Source organism: Pleurodeles waltl, chromosome 5, assembly GCF_031143425.1.
Source record: "Pleurodeles waltl isolate 20211129_DDA chromosome 5, aPleWal1.hap1.20221129, whole genome shotgun sequence".
Lineage (NCBI taxonomy): Eukaryota > Metazoa > Chordata > Amphibia > Caudata > Salamandridae > Pleurodeles > Pleurodeles waltl.
In genome coordinates this window covers 1832104079-1832127235 of record NC_090444.1, presented here as the reverse complement: position 1 = coordinate 1832127235, position 23157 = coordinate 1832104079, and the positions used below count along the sequence as shown (strand labels likewise).

Here is a 23157-nt window from a genome sequence, read left to right as displayed (position 1 = left end):
CAGCAATGCAGTCTATGTTGATAACCAGGCTAAAAATGCTTTAGTTCTATGGAGTTTTTTTTTAAACATGCATTAAAGCCTTCAATTAGAGTTAAAACTCTCTGAACCCCACGTAGAAGTCATAGAAAGTATAAGCAACACATTTTAAAAGAGAAAAACTAAATTGAAAATAAAGGAGCATTATTAGCCAATAGGCTGCATGCATGTCAATACAGTAGAACCAAATAATTGGCACTGTGCCTTTAAGACCCTGAGCACCTCCAGTATCCCACCCTGCCTCAGGGGTGAGAGTGAGGTGACAGTTGGTTCACAGTTAGGTCAGTACTTTTTTACGGTGATAAAGCTCAATAGATTAGACACATGGTCATCACTAGACTTCTAAAAGAATCGTGTCCAAGGAGGATGGTGGGTTGTTTATGACTTTGATGAGGATACCCCTGGAAGAGAACTAGGATTTACAGGTAAGTAACTTATCCTTCTCTTCCATAGGATCCTCAATAGTCATAAACATAGAATAGATTAGCAAGCCCATACGCTACCTCTGCGGACTGACTGATAAAAGTGCAGGAAAAGGCGATACATTATGCAAATACATTCCGTAGAGATGCTTGACCAACTTGCGCATCTGCTTTGGCATCTGAATCTAAACAGTAGTGCCTGCTAAAAGTATGTACAGATCTCCATGTGGAAGCCTTACAAATCTTAGAGATGGGTACATGTAGGAAAGTACCATCTTGCCTGGCATGTTACCCCCATTTTTTACATGTGTGTCAGTTTTTTTTTGCCTGTCTCACTGGGGTCCTGCTAGCCAGGACCCCAGTGCTCATAGTTGTGGCCTGAATGAGTTCCCTGTGTGGTGCCTAACTGTGTCACTGGGGCTCTGCTAATCAGAACCTCAGTACTTATGCTCTCTCTGCATTTAAAACTGTCACTGCAGGCTAGTGACCATTTTACCAATTCTGATTGGCATACTGGAACACCCTTATAATCCCCTAGTATATGGTATCTAAGTACCCAGGGTATTGGGGTTCCAGGAGATACCTATGGGCTGCAACATTTCTTTTGCCACCCATAGGGAGTTCACACCAATATTACACAAGACTGCCACTGCAGCCTGAGTGAAATAACGTCCATGTTATTTCACAGCCATTTTTCCCGCACTTAAGTAACTTATAAGTCACCTATATGTCTAACCCTCACTTAGTGAAGGTTAGGTGCAAAGTTACTAAGTGTGAGGGCACCCTGGCACTAGCCAAGGTGCCCCCACATAGTACAGGGCCATTTGCCCGGACTTTGTGAGTGTGGGGACACCATTACACACGTGCAGTACATATAGGTCAATACCTATATGTAGCTGCACAATGGTAACTCCCAATATAGCCATGTAACATGTCTAAGATCATGGAATTGTCACCCCAGGCCAAATCTGATATTGGGGTGCCAATCACATGCATCCCCAGGGCTCCAGCATGGACCCCGGGTACTGCCAAACCAGCTCTCTGGGGTTTTCACTGCAGCTACCGCTGCTGCCAACCCTCAGACAGGCTTCTGCCCTCCTGGGGTCTGGGCAGCCCAGTCCCAGGAAGGCAGAACAAAGGATTTCCTCTGAGAGAGGGTGTTACACCCTCTCCCTTTGGAAATAGGTGTTAAGGGCCTGAGAGGAGTGTAGGAGGCTGGACTGGCTTGTAGTGAGTACCTAGGGGTACTTGCACCTTGCACCAGGCCCAGTTATCCCTTATTAGTGTATAGGGTGTCTAGCAGCATAGGCTGATAGATAATGGTAGCTTAGCAGAGCAGCTTAGGCTGAACTAGGAGACGAGTGAAGCTCCTACAGTACCACTTAGTGTCACATGCACAATATCATAAGAAAACACAATACACAGTTATACTAAAAAGAAAGGTACTTTATTTTTATGACAATATGCCAAAGTAACTCAGAATTTACCCTCAGGGAGAGGATAGGAAATATACACAAGATATATATACACAATACCAAAAATATGCAGTATAGTCTTAGAAAACAGTGCAAACAATGTATAGTTACAATAGGATGCAATGGGAACACATAGGGATAGGGTCAACACAAACCATATACTCCAAAAGTGGAATGCGAACCACGAATGGACCCCAAACCTATGTGACCTTGTAGAGGGTCGCTGGGCCTATTAGAAAATAGTAAGGGTTAGAAAAATAGCCCACCCCAAGACCCTGAAAAGTGAGTGCAAAGTGCACTAAAGTTCCCCAAAGGACATAGAAGTCGTGATAGGGGAATTCTGCAGGAAAGACACAAACCAGCAATGCAACAACGATGGATTTCCAGTCAAGGGTACCTGTGGAACAAGGGGACCAAGTCCAAAAGTCACAAGCAAGTCGGAGATGGGCAGATGCCCAGGAAATGCCAGCTGCGGGTGCAAAGAAGCTGCTACTGGACTATAGAAGCTTAGGTTTCTGCAGGAACGACAAGGGCTAGAGACTTCCCCTTTGGTGGACGGATCCCTCTTGCCGTGGAGAGTCGTGCAGAAGTGTTTTCCCGCCGAAAGACCACCAACAAGCCTTGCTAGCTGCAAATCGTGCGGTAAGCGTTTTTGGATGCTGCTGTAGCCCAGGAGGGACCAGGATGTCGCAAATTGCGTCAGGAGACAGAGGGGACGTCGAGCAAGACAAGGAGCCCTCTCAGCAGCAGGTAGCACTCGGAGAAGTGCCAGAAACAGGCACTACGAGGATGCGTGAAACAGTGCTCACCCGAAGTCGCACAAAGGAGTCCCACGTCGCCGGAGAACAACTTAGGAGGTCGTGCAATGCAGGTTAGAGTGCCGTGGACCCAGGCTGGACTGTGCACAAAGGATTTCCGCTGGAAGTGCACAGAGGCCGGAGTAGCTGCAAAAGTCGCGGTTCCCAGCAATGCAGTCTGGCGTGGGGAGGCAAGGACTTACCTCCACCAAACTTGGACTGAAGAGTCACTGGACTGTGGGAGTCACTTGGACAGAGTTGCTGGATTCAAGGGACCTCGCTCGTCGTGCTGAGAGGAGACCCAGGGGACCGGTGATGCAGTTCTTTGGTGCCTGCGGTTGCAGGGGGACGATTCCGTCCACCCACGGGAGATTTCTTCGGAGCTTCTAGTGCAGAGAGGAGGCAGACTACCCCCACAGCATGCACCACCAGGAAAACAGTCAAGAAGGCGGCAGGATCAGCGTTACAGAGTTGCAGTAGTCGTCTTTGCTACTATGTTGCAGTTTTGCAGGCTTCCAGCGCGGTCAGCAGTCGATTCCTTGGCAGAAGGGGAAGAGAGAGATGCAGAGGAACTCGGATGAGCTCTTGCATTCGTTATCTAAAGTTTCCCCAGAGACAGAGACCCTAAATAGCCAGAAAAGAGGGTTTGGCTACCTAGGAGAGAGGATAGGCTAGCAACACCTGAAGGAGGCTATCAGAAGGAGTCTCTGACGTCACCTGGTGGCACTGGCCACTCAGAGCAGTCCAGTGTGCCAGCAGCACCTCTGTTTCCAAGATGGCAGAGGTCTGGAGCACACTGGAGGAGCTCTGGGCACCTCCCAGGGGAGGTACAGGTCAGGGGAGTGGTCACTCCCCTTTCCTTTGTCCAGTTTCGCGCCAGAGCAGGGCTAAGGGGTCCCTGAACCGGTGTAGACTGGCTTATGCAGAAATGGGCACCAAATGTGCCCATGAAAGCCTTTCCAGAGGCTGGGGGAGGCTACTCCTCCCCTGCCTTCACACCATTTTCCAAAGGGAGAGGGTGTAACACCCTCTCTCAGAAGAAGTCCTTTGTTCTGCCATCCTGGGCCAGGCCTGGCTGGACCCCAGGAGGGCAGAAGCCTGTCTGAGGGGTTGGCAGCAGCAGCACCTGCAGTGAAACCCCAGGAAAGGCAGTTTGGCAGTACCAGGGTCTGTGCTACAGACCACTGGGATCATGGGATTGTGCCAACTATGCCAGGATGGTATAGAGGGGGCAATTCCATAATCATAGACATGTTACATGGCCATATTCGGAGTTACCATTGTGAAGCTACATATAGGTAGTGACCTATATGTAGTGCATGCGTGTAATGGTGTCCCCGCACTCACAAAGTCCGGGGAATTGGCCCTGAACAATGTGGGGGCACCTTGGCTAGTGCCAGGGTGCCCTCACACTAAGTAACTTTGCACCTAACCTTTACCAGGTAAAGGTTAGACAAATAGGTGACTTATAAGTTACTTAAGTGCAGTGTAAAATGGCTGTGAAATAACGTGGACGTTATTTCACTCAGGCTGCAGTGGCAGGCCTGTGTAAGAATTGTCAGAGCTCCCTATGGGTGGCAAAAGAAATGCTGCAGCCCATAGGGATCTCCTGAACCCCAATACCCTGGGTACCTCAGTACCATATACTAGGGAATTATAAGGGTGTTCCAGTAAGCCAATGTAAATTGGTAAAATTGGTCACTAGCCTGTTAGTGACAATTTGAAAGAAATGAGAGAGCATAACCACTGAGGTTCTGATTAGCAGAGCCTCAGTGAGACAGTTAGTCACTACACAGGTAACACATTCAGGCACACTTATGAGAACTGGGGCCCTGGAGGACAGGGTCCCAGTGACACATACAACTAAAACAACATATATACAGTGAAAAATGGGGGTAACATGCCAGGCAAGATGGTACTTTCCTACACCCCCCCCCCAAACGAAGGACAATAAGACTAGCCATGACCTGATGAGCCTTCATTGTCTAAGTGGAAATATCTGGAGAGTCCATCTGCATTGGAGGGGCTACTCCCAGGTCTATGTTCCACTGTATAGTCCATTCCCTGTAGGGATATGGACCACCTCAATAATTTAGGATTTTCACCTTTCATTTGTTTTAGCCAAAGTAGAGGTTTGTGGTCTGTCTGAACAATGAAGTGAGTGCCAAACAGGTATGGCCTCAACTTCTTCAGAGCCCAGACCACAGCAAAGGCCTCCCTCTCTATGGCAGACCAACGCTTTTCTCTAGGGGTCAACCTCCTACTAATAAAAGCAACAGGTTGATCCTGGCCCTCAGAATTAAGTTGTGATAGGACTGCCCCTACTCCTAATTCAGATGCATCAGTTTGGACATAGAATGTTTTAGAGTAACAAGGGCTTTTCAGGACAGGTGCAGAGCACATGGCCTGCTTTAGCTCCTCAAAAGCTTTCTGACAGATTGCTGTCCATAATACCTTTTTAGGCATTTTCTTGGATGTGAGGTCATTAAGAGGGGCTGCAATGGAGCCATAGTTCTTAATGAACCTCCTGTAATACCCAGTGAGGCCTAGGAAGGCTCTCACCTGAGTCTGAGTAGTAGGGGGAATCCAATCAATAATTGTTTGGATTTTCCCCTGAAGTGGTGCAATCTGTTCCCCACCAACAAGGTGTCCTAGATAAACCACCTTACCCTGCCCTATCTTGCACTTTGAAGCCTTGATAGTGAGGCCTGCCTTTTGCAGGGCCTCCAAAACCTTCCATAGGTGGACCAGGTGATCATCCCAGCTGGAGCTAAAGACAGCTATATCGTCTAAATATGCTGCACTGAAAGCTTCCAGCCCTTGCAGGACTGGGTTCACCAACCTCTGAAAGTGGAAGGTGCATTTTTCAATCCAAAAGGCATTACAGTGAACTGGTAATGTCCTCCAATGGTTGAAAATGCAGTTTTAGGTTTAGCATCTTCTGATAATTTGATCTGCCAATACCCTGCAGTCAAATCAAAAGTGCTTAGATACTTGGCAGATGCCAGTGTATCTATGAGCTCATTTGCCCTGGGTATAGGGTGAGCATCAGTTTTGGTTACCTGGTTGAGACCTCTGTAGTCTACACAACACCGCATTTCCTTCTTTCCATCTTTGGAATGGGGTTTTGGTACAAGTACCACAGGAGAAGCCCATGGACTTTCAGAGTGCTCAACCACTCCCAGTTCTAGCATTTTCTGCACCTCTTGCTTTATGCAGTCCCTGACATGGTCAGGCTGCCTATAGATCTTACTTTTGACAGGTAAACTGTCTCCAGTATCTATAGTGTGCTCACACCAAGAAGTGGTACCTGGCACAGTAGAGAAGAGTTCAGAAAACTGACCCAGGAGATTTATGCAATGGTCTTTCTGCTCAGCAGTAAGACAATCAGCCAAAACTATACCTTCCACCAGAGCATCTTGTTCTGTGGAAGAGAAGAGATCAGGTAGAGGATCACTGTCCTCTTCCTGTCCCTCATCAGTTGCCATGAGCAGGGTGAGATCAGCCCTGTCATAGTAGGGTTTCAGGCGGTTGACATGGAGCACCCTAAGGGGACTTCTGGCAGTGCCTAAGTCAACTAAATAGGTGACTTCACCCTTTTTCTCAACAATTGTGTGGGGTCCACTCCATTTATCTTGGAGTGCTCTTGGGGCCACAGGCTCCAAGACCCACACTTTCTGCCCTGGTTTGTACTGAACCAAAACAGCCTTCTGGTCATGCCATTGCTTTTGGAGCTCTTGGCTGGCCTGAAGGTTTTTACTGGCCTTTTTCATATACTCAGCTATCCTTGATCTGAGGCCAAGCACATAATACACAATATCTTGCTTTGGAGCTTTTAAAGGTTGTTCCCAACCCTCCTTGACAAGTGTTAGTGGACCCCTAACAGGGTGACCAAAGAGGAGTTCAAAGGGGCTGAAGCCCACTACTTTCTGGGGTACCTCCCTGTAGGCAAAAAGGAGGCATGGTAACAGGATATCCCATCTCCTGCGGAGTTTTTCGGGGAGACCCATAATCATGCCTTTGAGAGTTTTGTTAAATCTCTCCACCAGTCCATTTGTTTGTGGATGATAGGGTGTAGTGAACTTGTAAGTCACACCACACTCCTTCCACATGGCCTCTAAGTAAGCAGACATGAAATTGCTTCCCCTGTCTGATACTACTTCCTTTGGGAAGCCCACCCTGGAAAATATTCCCAGGAGGGCCTTTGCCACTGCAGGTGCTGTAGTGGTCCTTAAAGGAATTGCTTCAGGATATCTTGTGGCATGGTCCACTACCACCAAGATAAACCTATTGCCTGAAGCAGTAGGAGGGTCAAGGGGGCCAACTATGTCAACCCCTACCCTTTCAAAGGGAACCCCAACCACAGGCAGTGGAATAAGGGGTGCCTTTGGAGTGCCACTTGTCTTGCCACTGGCTTGACAGGTTTTACAGGACTTACAAAATTCCTTTGTGTCCTCAGACATCCTAGGCCAATGAAACAGGGGAACAAGCCTGTCCCAAGTTTTCATTTGCCCCAGATGTCCAGCTAGGGGAATGTCGTGGGCTAGAGTTAGGAGGAACTTTCTGTACTCCTGAGGAATCACTAACCTCCTGGCAGTTCCAGGTTTAGGATCCCTTCCTTCAGTGTACAAGAGGTTGTCCTCCCAGTAAACTCTGTGAGAGTCACTGACATCCACATTAGCCTGTTTGACAGCTTGCTGTCTTAGACCCTCTAGTGTAGGACAGGTTTGCTGTGCCACACTCAGCTCCTCCCTGGCAGGCCCCCCTTCACCCAAAAGCTCAGCAGTGTCTGCTTCCAGCTCCTCTGGTGTAGGTTCTGCACAGGGTGGAAATTCTTCTTCCTCAGAAGTAGAATCCACTGTAGAGGGAGGGATAGTAGGAAGTGCTTTACTTCTACTAGCCCTAGCTTTAGGGAGCACTTGGTCCATTGTTCAAGGATCCAAGCTTCCCTGTCCTTTTTGCTTTTTGGCCTGAGCCCTGGTTAAAGCAAAAATATGCCCTGGGATGCCCAGCATTGCTGCATGGGCCTCCAACTCCACATCTGACCAAGCTGATGTCTCCAAATCATTTCCTAGTAGACAGTCTACAGGTAAATCTGTGGCTACCACAACTTTCTTTGGACCAGTAACCCCCCCCTAGTTGAGATTTACAACAGCCATGGGGTGGCTAAGTGTGTTGTTGTGAGCATCGGTTACTTGGTACTGGTGACCAAGTAGGTGTTGTTCAGGGTGGACCAGTTTCTCTATGACCATAGTCACACTGGCTCCAGTGTCCCTGTAGGCCTGAACCTCAACACCATTTATTAGGGGTAGCTGCTTGTACTTATCCATATTAACGGGACAAGCAACTAAGGTGGCTAAATCAATAGCCCCCTCAGAGACTAATATAGCCTCTGTGGTCTCCCTAACAAGACCAACCCCAACTAAGTTACCAATAGTGAGCCCAGCTACTCCCTTGGATTGGCTATTAGTAGGTTTGCTCCCACCACCACTGCTATTAGTAGGGACACTAGGTGTAGCAGTAGGGGTTGTAGTGGTAGGAGGCTTGGTGCTTTTCTTTTGACAACTGGGATCTGTTGTCCAATGGCCTTTTATTTTACATAAATAGCACCATGGTTTCTTTTCCTTGTTTTGATTAGAAGAGGATTTGGGCCCACCACCCCCACTAGAGTGTTTTTGTGGGCCTGATGAAGACTCATTTTTAGATTTGTCCCCACCCTTGTCAGAAGACTTACCATCCTTCTTCTTGTTGCCATCTTTGTCACCCCCTGTATGAACTTTTCTGTTCACCCTTGTTCTGACCCATTTGTCTGCCTTCTTTCCCAATTCTTGGGGAGAGGTCAGATCAGAGTCCACCAAGTACTGGTGCAACACATCAGACACACAATTATTAAGAATATGCTCTCTCAGGATCAAGTTATACAGGCTGTCATAATCAGTAACTTTACTGCCATGTAACCACCCCTCCAAGGCCTTCACTGAATGGTCAATGAAATCAACCCAAACTTGTGAAGACTCCTTTTTGGTCTCTCTGAACTTTATCCTGTATTGTTCAGTGGTTAAGCCATAACCATCCAGGAGTGCATTCTTAAGAACTTTGTAATCATTAGCTTCATTTTCTTTCACAGTAAGGAGCCTATCCCTACCTTTTCCACTAAATGATAGCCATAGGATAGCAGCCCACTGCCTTTGAGGGACATCCTGTACAGCACAGGCCCTCTCAAGTGCAGCAAACCACTTGTTAATGTCATCCCCCTCCTTATAAGGGGGAACTATCTTGTGCAGATTCCTGGAATCATGCTCTTTTGCAGGATGACTATGGGGAATACTGCTGCTGCCACCATGGGTTTCTAAACCCAACTTCTGTCTCTCCTTCTCTACTTCTAAGGTCTGTCTATCCAAATCCAGCTGTTGCTTCTTGAGCTTCAGTCTGGTTTGTTCCACTCTCAATCTATTGAGCTCCCTTTCTAACAATCTGTCATCAGGGTGGGTGGGAGGGACATTCCTAGACACAGAAGTATGATGAGAATGAACAGAAGGAGACCTGTCCCTTACAGAGGGCACCCTAACAGCTTGGCTGACAGTGTAATGCGAGAGCACACCATCTGTATGATGTGACTCCACCTCAGTACCAACTATGCTAGACTGTCTAGTAATGGGCAGGCTAAGAAGTTTCTTTCCTGAATCTTTTCCTGGGGGAGTCCCTGGATCAGATTGGGAACCATTAGCTACTTTTTCAACAGATGGGGCACTTTTAGCCTTATCTTGTTCTCTAAGCATGTTAAGTAACAATTCCAAGGAAGGATTCTTCCCTACACTCAAACCTCTCTCTATGCAGAGACTCCTTGCTCGTTTCCAGCTAAGGTGATCATATGCAAGTTTGGACAGATCAACATTTTGGCCTGTGCCAGACATTTTTAGAGAGAGTTAAAGTGATAGAAAAAGAGAAAAAAGTTTTCAGAACTTTTAGAAAGACAGAAAAAAACTTTTAAAACTTTTTAGAACTTTTTAGAAAGTTACAAGTACTTTTCAGCACTTAGAAAAGAGTGAAAAGAAGAAATGCAAAACTTTTTGGTTATGTGTATATACACTGAACTTGTTTTGTATATTTTTCTCTTATGAAAAGTACAATGACAAGAGTGGTAAGTAGTCTCAAAGCACTTATCCCACCGCTGCACAACCAATGTAGGAGGCTGGCCTGGCTTGTAGTGAGTACCTAGGGGTACTTGCACCTTGCACCAGGCCCAGTTATCCCTTATTAGTGTATAGGGTGTCTAGCAGCATAGGCTGATAGATAATGGTAGCTTAGCAGAGCAGCTTAGGCTGAACTAGGAGACGAGTGAAGCTCCTACAGTACCACTTAGTGTCATATGCACAATATCATAAGAAAACACAATACACAGTTATACTAAAAATAAAGGTACTTTATTTTTATGACAATATGCCAAAGTATTTCAGAGTGTACCCTCAGGGAGAGGATAGGAAATATACACAAGATATATATACACAATACCAAAAATATGCAGTATAGTCTTAGAAAACAGTGCAAACAATGTATAGTTACAATAGGATGCAATGGGGACACATAGGGATAGGTGCAACACAAACCATATACTCCAAAAGGGGGAATGCGAACCACGAATGGACCCCAAACCTATGTGACCTTGTAGAGGGTCGCTGGGACTATTAGAAAATAGTAAGGGTTAGAAAAATAGCCCAGCCCAAGACCCTGAAAAGTGAGTGCAAAGTGCACTAAAGTTCCCCAAAGGACATAGAAGTCGTGATAGGGGAATTCTGCAGGAAAGACACAAACCAGCAATGCAACAACCATGGATTTCCAGTCAAGGGTACCTGTGGAACAAGAGGACCAAGTCCAAAAGTCACAAGCAAGTCGGAGATGGGCAGATGCCCAGGAAATGCCAGCTGCGGGTGCAAAGAAGCTGCTACTGGACTGTAGAAGCTTAGGTTTCTGAAGGAACGACAAGGGCTAGAGACTTCCCCTTTGGAGGACGGATCCCTCACGCTGTGGAGAGTCGTGCAGAAGTGTTTTCCCGCTGAAAGACTGCCAACAAGCCTTGCTAGCTGCAAATCGTGTTGTAAGCGTTTTTGGATGCTGCTGTGGCCCAGGAGGGACCAGGATGTCGCAAATTGCGTCAGGAGACAGAGGGGATGTCGAGAAAGACAAGAAGCCCTCTCAGCAGCATGTAGCATCCAGAGAAGTGACAGAAACAGGCACTACGAGGATGCGTGAAACGGTGCTCACCCAAAGTTGCACAAAGGAGTCCCACGTCGCCGGAGAACAACTTAGGGGGTCGTGCAATGCAGGTTAGAGTGCTTTGGTCCCAGGCTGGACTGTGCACAAAGGATTTCCGCCGGAAGTGCACGGAGGCCGGAGTAGCTGCAAAAGTCGCGGTTCCCAGCAATGCAGTCTGGCGTGGGGAGGCAAGGACTTACCTCCACCAAACTTGGACTGAAGAGTCACTGGACTGTGGGAGTCACTTGGACAGAGTTGTTGGATTCAAGGGACCTCGCTCGTCGTGCTGAGAGGAGACCCAGGGGACCGGTGATGCAGTTCTTTGGTGCCTGCGGTTGCAGGGGGACGATTCCGTCGACCCACGGGAGATTTCTTCAGAGCTTCTAGTGCAGAGAGGAGGCAGACTACCTACACAGCATGCACCACCAGGAAAACAGTCGAGAAGGCGGCAGGATCAGCGTTACAGAGTTGCAGTAGTTGTCTTTGCTACTATGTTGCAGTTTTGCAGGCTTCCAGCGCGGTCAGCAGTCGATTCCTTGGCAGAAGGGGAAGAGAGAGATGCAGAGGAACTCGGATGAGCTCTTGCATTCGTTATCTAAAGTTTCCCCAGAGACAGAGACCCTAAATAGCCAGAAAAGAGGGTTTGGCTACCTAGGAGAGAGGATAGGCTAGCAACACCTGAAGGAGCCTATCAGAAGGAGTCTCTGACGTCACCTGGTGGCACTGGCCACTCAGAGCAGTCCAGTGTGCCAGCAGCACCTCTGTTTCCAAGATGGCAGAGGTCTGGAGCACACTGGAGGAGCTCTGGGCACCTCCCAGGGGAGGTACAGGTCAGGGGAGTGGTCACTCCCCTTTCCTTTGTCCAGTTTCGCGCCAGAGCAGGGCTAAGGGGTCCCTGAACCGGTGTAGACTGGCTTATGCAGAAATGGGCACCAAATGTGCCCATGAAAGCCTTTCCAGAGGCTGGCGGAGGCTACTCCTCCCCTGCCTTCACACCATTTTCCAAAAGGAGAGGGTGTAACACCCTCTCTCAGAGGAAGTCCTTTGTTCTGCCATCCTGAGCCAGGCCTGGCTGGACCCCAGGAGGGAAGAAGCCTGTCTGAGGGGTTGGCAGCAGCAGCAGCTGCAGTGAAACCCCAGGAAAGGCAGTTTGGCAGTACCAGGGTCTGTGCTACAGACCACTGGGATCATGGGATTGTGCCAACTATGCCAGGATGGTATAGAGGGGGCAATTCCATGATCATAGACATGTTACATGGCCATATTCGGAGTTACCATTGTGAAGCTACATATAGGTAGTGACCTATATGTAGTGCACGCGTGTAATGGTGTCCCCGCACTCACAAAGTCTGGGGAATTGGCCCTGAACAATGTGGGGGCACCTTGGCTAGTGCCAGGGTGCCCTCACACTAAGTAACTTTGCACCTAACCTTTACCAGGTAAAGGTTAAACATATAGGTGACTTATAAGTTACTTAAGTGCAGTGTAAAATGGCTGTGAAATAACGTGGACGTTATTTCACTCAGGCTGCAGTGGCAGGCCTGTGTAAGAATTGTGAGAGTTCCCTATGGGTGGCAAAAGAAATGCTGCAGCCCATAGGGATCTCCTGGAACCCCAATACCCTGGGTACCTCAGTACCATATACTAGGGAATTATAAGGGTGTTCCAGTAAGCCAATGTAAATTGGTAAAATTGGTCACTAGCCTGTTAGTGACAATTTGAAAGAAATGAGAGAGCATAACCACTGAGGTTCTGATTAGCAGAGCATCAGTGAGACAGTTAGTCACTACACAGGTAACACATTCAGGCACACTTATGAGCACTGGGGCCCTGGATGACAGGGTCCCAGTGACACATACAACTAAAACAACATATATACAGTGAAAAATGGGGGTAACATGCCAGGCAAGATGGTACTTTCCTACAAGGAGTAGCTATCCTGGCCTCTGGAAATGCAGCTGCTAGGGCTTCTGTGCACTTTTGCAAGGATTCCATCATGCACAGCACAGCCCAGGTCCCAAGCACTCCGTCCTGCATTGCTCAACTCCCTGAGTTGACCACCGGCTTCGTGGGACTCTCCTTTGTAGTGTTGAGACGACCGGCGCAGCACCCTTTTTCTTCAACCGCGACCTTTGCAGCTAGCAAGGCTTATTTGTGGTCTTTCTGCATTGAAACAACTCTGCATCCTCCAGCACGCTGTGGAACATCTTCTGTGGAAAGAAGAAGTTCCTGGCACCTTCTGTTGTTGCAGAATCTTCAGCTTCTTCCACCCGGAGGCAGCCATTTTGCACTTTCATCCGGGGTTTAGTGGGCTTCTGCCCCCCCCCCGGACACCTTTGTGACTCTTGGACTTGGTCCCCCTCCTCTACAGGTCCTCAGGTCCAGGAATCCGTCTTCAGTGCTTTGCAGTCTGTTTTGGTCTTTGCAGAATCTCCTATCACGACTTTAGTGTGTTTCTGGGGAAGTAGGGTCACTTTACTCAGACTTTTCAGGGTCTTGGGGTGGGGTATCCGGGACACCCTTAGTGTTTTCTTACACTCCCAGCGACCCTCTACACACTACACTAAGCCAGGGCCCCCTAAGTGGTTCACAGTCCACCTTCTTAGTATATGGTTTGTGTTGCCCCTAGGCCTATTGACTCCTATTGTATTCTACAGTGTTTGCACTACTTTTCCAACTGTTTACTTACCTGATTTTGGTGTCTGTATATGTTTTGTGTATTTTACTTACCTCCTAAGGGACTATATCCTCTGAGATATTTTTGGCACATTGTCACTAAAATAAAGTACCTTTATTTTTAGTAACTCTGAGTATTGTGATTCTTATGATATAGTGCTATTAGTGGTATAGTAGGAGCTTTGCATGTCTCCTAGTTCAGCTTAAGCTGCTCTGCTATGGCTACCTCTATCAGCCTAAGCTGCTACAACACTACTAATCTACTAATAAGGGATAACTGGACCTGGCACAAGGTGTAAGTACCATCAGGTACCCACTATAAGCCAGGCAAGCCCCCTACAGTACATGTTTAAGGAGGGCTGCAGTAGCTGCCTTCCCTCACTTTGAGTGAGCCTTAGGCCTAGCTGATAATTGCTTGTTAGCCAATCGATATGCAGTCAAAATACATGACACTAGCCTTCTAAGAAATCCTTAACTACTGGCATGGTAAAGAAGCATTTCTGAGAGGGCGATTTACGATAAGCTGTAATGGCAGATAAATGTACCTTAATAGAGAAGAACTGCAGAACTGATCTCGCCAGATGTAGCAGGTAAGGCAATATGACATCCTCCCGAGCCAAAATAGGATTGTGATCGTGCTGCCGGCACCACATGTAGAACCTCTTCCACTTGAACGCGTAGGAGCGTCGCATAGTCTTTTAGACTCCTTTAAAATGTTCAGACATTCCTGCAAGAGCCCTAGATGCCCATATTGCAGGAATTCAGGAGCCATGCTGTCAAGCTAAGCGAGGGAAGGTTGGAATGAAGAATCTTTCCTCCTAGTCTGTAAAGGAGATCCGGTCTGCACGGCAACCTCCTGTGCGTTTGCTCTGACAACTGGAGAAGATCTGTGTAACAGTATTGTAGAGGCCATTGAGGGGCTATGAGTATCATCCTGGTGTTGGACCTGTAAAGCTTGTTGATTACCGCTGGTATCAGGGGAATCAGTGGAAAGGAGTAGAGAAATATCCCTGACTACTCTATCAACAGGGCATTCCATTGAGTCCCCGGACGGTAGAAACTGGACACGAAGTATGGGCATTTTTGGTTGATTTTGTCTGCAAACAGTTCTAACAGAGGCTGACCCCACCGCTGGAAGATGTCTGTGACGACTTAGATCTGAATCTAAACAGCAGTGCCTGGTAAAAGTATGTACAGATCTCCATGTGGAAGCCTTACAAATCTCAGAGATGGGCACATGTAGGAAAGTACCATCTTGCCTGGCATGTTACCCCCATTTTTTACTTGTGTGTCAGTTTTTTTTTGCCTGTCTCACTGGGGTCCTGCTAGCCAGGACCCCAGTGCTCATAGTTGTGGCCTGAATGAGTTCACTGTGTGGTGCCTAACTGTGTCACTCGGGCTCTGCTAATCAGAACCTCAGTGCTTATGCTCTCTCTGCCTTTAAAACTGTCACTGCAGGCTAGTGACCATTTTACCAATTCTGATTGGCACACTGGAACACCCTTATAATCCCCTAGTATATGGTATCTAAGTACCCAGGGTATTGGGGTTCCAGGAGATACCTATGGGCTGCATCATTTCTTTTGCCACCCTAGGGAGTTCACACCAATATTACACAAGACTGCCACTGCAGCCTGAGTGAAATAACGTCCACGTTATTTCACAGCCATTTTACACTGCACTTAAGTAACTTATAAGTCACCTATCTGTCTAACCCTCACTTAGTGAAGGTTAGGTGCAAAGTTACTAAGTGTGAGGGCACCCTGGCACTAGCCAAGGTGCCCCCACATAGTACAGGGCAATTTGCCCGGACTTTGTGAGTGCGGGGACACCATTACACGTGTGCACTACATATAGGTCAATACCTATATGTAACTGCACAATGGTAACTCCCAATATAGCCATGTAACATGTCTAAGATCATGGAATTGTCACCACATGTCAAATCTGATATTGGGGTGCCAATCACATGCATCCCCAGGGCTCCAGCATGGACCCCGGGTACTGCCAAACCAGCTCTCTGGGGTTTTCACTGCAGCTACCGCTGCTGCCAACCCTCAGACAGGCTTCTGCCCTCCTGGGGTCTGGGCAGCCCAGTCCCAGGAAGGCAGAACAAAGGATTTCCTCTGAGAGAGGGTGTTACACCCTCTCCCTTTGGAAATAGGTGTTAAGGGCCTGAGAGGAGTAGCTATCCTGGCCTCTGGAAATGCTTTAAAGGGCACATATGGTGCCCTCCTTGCATCCCCCAGCCCCTGCTCTGGCACGAAACTGGACAAAGGAAAGGGGAGTGACCACTCCCCTGTCCATCACCACCCCAGGGGTGGTGCCCAGAGCTCCTCCAGTGTGCCAGACCTCTGCCATCGTAAATGCAGAGGTGTGAGGGCACAATGGAGGCCTCTGAGTAGCCAGTGCCAGCAGGTGACATCAGAGACCCCTCTTGATAGGTGCTTACCTGACTAGGTGGCCAATCCCCCTCTGAGGGCTATTTAGGGTCTCTCCTGTGGGTTTCTCGTCAGATAACGAATGCAAGAGTTCCTCTGCATCTCCCTCTTCGACTTCTGCAAAGGATCAACCGCTGACTGCTCCAGGATGCCTGCAAAACCACAACAAAGTAGCAAGAAGACTACCAGCAACATTGTAGCACCTAATCCTGCCAGCGTTCTCAACTGTTTCCTGGTGGTGCATGCTCTGGGGGCTGTCTGCCTTCACCCTGCACTGGAAGCCAAGAAGAAATCTCCTGTGTGTCGACTGAATCTTCCCCCTGCTACCGCAGGAACCAAACGTCTGCTTCACTGGTCCTCTGGGTCACCTCTCATTGTGACGAGTGTGGTCCCTGGAACACAGGAGCTGGATCCAAGTGACCCCAACAGTCCAGTAGTCCATCTGTATAAATTTGGTGGAGGTAAGTCCTTGCCTCGCCACGCCAGACAGTAATCCTGTGTACTGCGTGAACTGCAGCTGCTAGGGCTTATGTGCACTTTTGCAAGGATTCCTTCATGCACAGCACAGCCCAGGTCCCCAGCACTCCGTCCTGCATTGCTCAACTCTCTGAGTTGACCACCGGCTTTGTGGGACTCTCCTTTGTAGTGTTGAGACGACCGGCGTGCGCAGTTCTCTTGAACCCGTGTTCAAGTGCTTCTGCGGGTCTTGCCTGCTTCTGCATGGGCTCTCTGTGTGGCTGAGTGCCCCCTCTGTCTCCTCATCCAAGTGGCGACCTCCTGGTCCTTCCTGGGCCCGGGCAGCACCCTTTATCTTCAACCGTGACCTTTGCAGCTAGCAAGGCTTGTTTGCGGTCTTTCTGCATGGAAACAACTCTGCATCCTCCAGCACGCTGTGGAACATCTTCTGTGGAAAGAAGAAGTTCCTGGCGCCTTCTGTCGTTGCAGAATCTTCAGCTTCTTCCACCCGGAGGCAGCCATTTTGCACTTTCATCCGGGGTTTAGTGGGCTTCTGCCCCCCCCGGACACCTTTGTGACTCTTGGACTTGGTCCCCCTCCTCTACAGGTCCTCAGGTCCAGGAATCCGTCTTCAGTGCTTTGCAGTCTGTTGTGGTCTTTGCAGAATCTCCTATCACGACTTTAGTGTGTTTCTGGAGAAGTAGAGTCACTTTACTCAGACTTTTCAGGGACTTGGGGTGGGGTATCCGGGACACCCTAAGTGTTTTCTTACACTCTTAGCGACCCTCTACACACTACACTACGCCAGGGCCCCCTAAGTGGTTCACATTCCACCTTCTTAGTATATGGTTTGTGTTGCCCCTAGGCCTATTGACTCCTATTGTATTCTATAGTGTTTGCACTACTTTTCCAACTGTTTACTTACCTGATTTTAGTTTCTGTATATATTTTGTGTATTTTACTTACCTCCTAAGGGACTATATCCTCTGATATATTTTTGGCACATTGTCACTAAAATAAAGTACCTTTATTTTTAGTAACTCTGAGTATTGTGATTCTTATGATATAGTGCTATATGATATAAGTGGTATAGTAGGAGCTTTGCATGTCTCCTAGTTCAGCCTAAGCTGCTCTGCTATGGCTACCTCTATCAGCCTAAGCTGCTACAACACTACTAATCTACTAATAAGGGATAACTGGACCTGGCACAAGGTGTAAGTACCATCAGGTCCCCACTATAAACCAGGCCAGCCCCCTACAGTACATGTTTAAGGAGGGCTGCCGTAGCTGCCTTCCCTCATTTTGAGTGAGCCTTAGGCCTAGCTGATAATTGCTTGTTAGCCAATCGATATGCAGTAAAAATACATGACATTATCCATTTGGAAATAGTTTGTTTTGAGGCAGCGTCGCCTGTCCTCATATGCCCATAGTTAACAAACAGATGGTCAAATTGCCTACTTGATTTAGTCTTATCCAGGTAAAATGTGAGGACTCTCTTAAGGTCCAGGGAGTGCAAAGCTTTCTCCGCCGGAGTAACCGGATTGGGGAAAAATGTCAGAAGCGATATCATCTGATTAATGTAAAAATCCGACATCACCTTAGACTAGAACGATGGATGAGTCCTCAGGATCACTCTCTTATCATGGAAAACCATGAATGGTTCCCAAGAAGGTTAAGCCTGAATTTCACTGACCCTCCAAGCCGAAGTAAATGCTACCAGAAAAGCTGTCTTCCACGTAAGGTTTTGCAAAGAAGCTTTGTGGATGGGTTCAAAAGGAAAGGAAATGAGTCTAGATAACATCACATTCAATTCCCATGGGGGTGAGGGTTTCCGAATGGGTGGAAAGACTTTCTTCAAGCCTTCTAAGAAATCCTTAACTACTGGCATGGTAAAGAAGCATTTCTGAGAGGGCGATTTACGATAAGCTGTAATGGCAGATAAATGTACCTTAATAGAGAAGAACTGCAGAACTGATCTCGCCAGATGTAGCAGGTAAGGCAATATGACATCCTCCCGAGCCAAAATAGGATTGTGATCGTGCTGCTGGCACCACATGTAGAACCTCTTCCACTTGAACGCGTAGGAGCGTCGCGTAGACTTTTAGACTCCTTTAAAATGTTCGGACATTCCTGCAAGAGCCCTAGATGCCCATATTGCAGGAATTCAGGAGCCATACTGTCAAGCTAAGCGAGGGAAGGTTGGAATGAAGAATCTTTCCTCCTAGTCTGTAAAGGAGATCCGGTCTGCACGGCAACCTCCTGTGCGTTTGCTCTGACAACTGGAGAAGATCTGTGTACCAGTATTGTCGAGGCCATTGAGGGGCTATGAGTATCATCCTGGTGTTGGACCTGTAAAGCTTGTTGATTACCGCTGGTATCAGGGGAATCGGTGGAAAGGCGTAGAGAAATATCCCTGACCACTCTATCAACAGGGCATTCCATTGAGTCCCCGGACGGTAGAAACTGGACATGAAGTATGGGCATTTTCTGTTGATTTTGTCTGCAAACAGTTCTAACTGAGGCTGACCCCACCGCTGGAAGATGTCTGCGATGACTTTGTCGTGAAGAACCCAATCGTGGGCATCTACGAGGGTCCTGCTTAGGAAATCTGCCTCTAAGTTTTGTTGTCCTGGGAAGTGGACCGCTGTAAGGGACATCCCCCTCGCTATCAGCCAGTGCCAGATGGTTTGAGATTCCCAAGACAGGGAACGGGATCTCGTGCCCCCTTGTTTGTTCAGATAGTACATCGATGTTGCATTGTCCGTCTGGACCAGAAGAGATTTTCCTTTGATCGATGGTGCAAACGATTTGAGAGCAAGGTGAACCGCTCTGAGTTCCAGTAGGTTGAGATCGTAAGTCTGCTCTTTGGTGGACCACAAGCCTTGAGCCTGAAGGGGACCCAGGTGAGCTCCCCACCCCTGTAGTGATGCATCCTTTACCAAAGTGTCAGTGTCGTGCCGCTGCGCGCGGCACGAGCCGAACATTCGGCTCGGGCCGCGGCACGCGGTCTTAAGACGCGCTGAGTCTCCAGCTTGCTCTGCACCTTACGAGGCCCCAAAGTGGGCATGGGTCCTCATTCTTTTTTAGCACACCGCGCTCACAGGCAGGTCTGACCTCCCCCACTCACCTGATCTTCTTTTCTTCTTCATCTTTTTCTTGTCGTCTTGTTGTGCCTTCCTTTATGTTTTCTCCCTTTCCCAGTTTACCCCTCTCTTCCCAGCATTCCTTGTTCCTTACTCTCTATGGCTCCTAGTCCATTCTGTTCTATGTGTTTTTCCCTATCTAAGATGGTGTCCTTGTACTTCCTGTTGGTCGCTTCCTGTTTGTTAGTATTTAAGGGCTGTGATTCTTTCTCTCCTTGCGCTGCAACACTTTCTGCTTGGATGGTCTCTTCGCTCCTGCTTCCTTGTATCCTGTGCTGGTCCTCGTCTGTTCCAGTGTTCTTTCCTGTATTTTTGCTCCTGTTGTTACCTAATCATTTTGTTCCTGTTGCAGGAACCTATCTTTTTGGAGGTTTTTTCCCCTTTCAGGGTTTTTTTCCCTCTGGCACTACTTCTGAGGGACACAGCCTGCTCTTGGTGTACCCATTGCCAGCAGCCGAACATTCAAGAACAAGAGCCTCACCACTCGTTCAACGGACTCCCGGTTCAAGCAGCACGTAAGTCGTGACAGTCAGAAGGAATGGATTGGTGAAACGGAGCCCCGACTAACAGATGATGTTTGTGCATCCACCATTGTAATGATTGCAGAACTCCGGTAGGAAGAAGTATTCTGTCCTCCCATTGGGCTGTGTGCTGATTCCACTGATCCTCCAGAGCCTCTTGAAGAGGTCTCATATGCAGTCTGGCATTCAGGACACTGAAAATGCAGGAGGCTATGGAGCCTAACAGAGATGTTACCTGACGGACCATAGGTCTGGGAGTACAGAGGGGAGTGTGACACTTCTTCGTTATTGATAATAGTCGTTCTTCGAAGGATACACTCTTTCTAGCTTGGTATCCAGTATTGCCCCCTGGTAGTGGAGGTTTGGAGCTGGTATGAGAGTGGACTTCTGGAAGTTCACCTGCAAACCCAGAGAGCTGAAAGTATTGAGAAGCAGGTTGAGATGGTTTACAGCCTCTTCTGGGGTGGAAGCTTTGAGCAGACAGTCGTCTAGGTATGGATAAATGAAGATTTTCTGCTTTCTCAAGGGTGCCGCTATCGTTGGCACACATTTGGAAAATGTCAGAGGGGCAGATTTTAGGCCGAAGGGCAGCACTTTGAACTGGTAGTGTTGAGAAGCGATTACAAACCGGAGGAATTTTTTATGTTTGGGTACGATTGGAATGTGAAAGTACGCATCCTGTAGATCTATGGAGCACATCCAGTTTCCTTGGTGTAGCTGAGGGAAAATTTGATGAAGAGCCAGCATTCTGAATTTCTGTTTCCGGATAAATTTGTTCAGGAGTCTCAAATCCAGAATGGGTCTGAAAAACTTGACCCTTTTTTGTTACAAGGAAATATCAGGAGTACACTCCTTTTCCCCTTTGAGAAGAAGGAACCTTTTCTATCGCTCTCTTTTTCAACAGGATGCAAACTTCTTTGCGTAGTAACGAGTGGTGGGCAGACGCTGACCTGGCTGGTGGTAGAGGAGGTGGAGGGGATCTGAAACGAAGAGAGTATCCATTCTCTACAATGTTTAGCACCCATTTGTCTCTTGTTACGGCGTGCACTCGTGAGCGAACTTTGCGATACTTCCCCCAAATGGAGTGGTGGACAGAATTAAGGGAAGCAAATCCTCATTGCTTGCCCGAGGTTTTGGGGGTAGACTGGTGTGGTCTGCGATCTTTTGCAGTTTTGCGAGACTGAAACAGAGGTCGCCCTTGCTTTTGTTGAGGGCTTTGGGACCAATGAGGGGTTTGAACCCTCTGTTGGTAAGGACGCCTGTCATAAGGCCTATACCTCCGCCTAAAGTCTTTTCGCATCTCTAGTCCCACTGCTCTCATTGTGTCAACTTCTGACTTCAATTTAGGCATCTCGTCATCAGTGTGGGCGCCAAATAAGGAGTTACCATTGAACAGCAGGTTTAGGATGCGATGTTGTGCTTCCTGCTTCAACCCTGTAAGCCTTAGCCAAGAAGACCTTCTTGCACATATGTCATGTGCATAGCCGTGAGCTGCCAAGTCTGCACCATCCGCAGCAGCGCTGATAACCTGATTGGCCACCAAACTCCCCTCCTGAAGGATCTCCTGGAAGTCTTGCCTGTCTTCCCTAGGCAACTTCTCTGCAAACCTGTTTAGGGAATTCCAGAGGGACCGGTCATATCTGCCCAACAGTGCAGAGGCACTCAAGACCTTCATAACTGATGCTGATGTGCCACACATTTTTCTGCCCAGCAAATCCAGATGTTTGCTCTCTTTTTCTGGAGGAACCATTGACAACGAAGCCACCAAATGTGTCTTGGGGCTGTGGCTAACATAACAGAGTCTGGTGGGGGATCAGCCCTGAGAAATAAAGGATTCTGCTCTGGGGCCTTGTATTTCTTTAGGATCCTAGCTAGCGCTGAACGCAAGCTTTCTGGTGTCAGAAACGTTTCCATCGTCGGTTGAAGGAGACCAGGCACCAGTTGTAGTAACTGCCTGGTAGCTTTTCGGTGATGTAGGGCCTCAAAAATCACCAATGAAGAGGTTGAAGGCTCTGGAACGTCAATGATTAGTTTCTGGGCCCTTCTAGGCAACACCTCGTTGAAGTTCATTATGTCGTCCACTGGGGACACTCTAGCCGGTGGGGAGTTTGTCAAAGTCAGAGAATAGTCTCTGATGGAAGAGTTAGATGATGTGGACCACGAAGAAATTCTCCGCTGATGTCGTGATCTAGAAGACCTCGACCTAGATCGCCGTCCGGAGCGTGACCTGCTCCTGGATCTTGATGGACTGCATCGATGTCTAGGACTTGGCTGGCCAGATGTTGGCCAGCCCACTCTGTGTGCGTCGTTGGTGAAGGTGTTCGTGGTAACGATGCTGATGGTGAATACATACGGGAATATTGTGAGTCTGGAGAAGCCGGTGTGTTGTCAAGGCTCTCCAACCATCTTGGAGACAGATTTATGGGTGAGTTGTGTCCCAGCGATGATGCCCTTGCCGCTACCGATGACCCCCTCCATATAGAGACCACCAGACCTTGTGGAGGGAGATCTGTCTCAGCAGCTGTTGTGCCGTCGCTTGTTCCTGATGCGTCGCTCCTTGGGAGACAGGTGTAACTGGTGATAGCTGTCTTGACGTCGATCGACGGTGCACCGTCGTCGATGGAGGCCTACGCACCTCCGATGCTGACTGAGTTTTAGTCTGGTCTGGTCTTGACGTTGAGCGTTTCGACTGTGACTGCCGGTCCGTTGCATGCATATGTCTCAACGTCGTATGTTTCGACGTCGAGTGATGGACCACCAAGGAGGAACACCTCAGCTCTGAACGATGTGGGGACCTCGACGTCGTATGCCTTGACGTCGACAGCTGGGGCGACTTCGACGGCATATGAGCACTGCTGTGCTTACTCAACGTCGATCGGTGAGTTGCCATTGATGGAGAGCTATCCCGATGAGGGAGAAGAGCCTTCGACGTCATGT

At 48.3% G+C, this 23157-nt stretch overlaps 1 protein-coding gene across 1 annotated transcript in view; it reads right to left on the bottom strand.

The window, feature by feature from the left end:
• Positions 1–23157, bottom strand: part of DNAH8 (dynein axonemal heavy chain 8) — a 9979189-nt gene that overhangs the window by 9743303 nt on the left and 212729 nt on the right. The window lies entirely within an intron of this gene.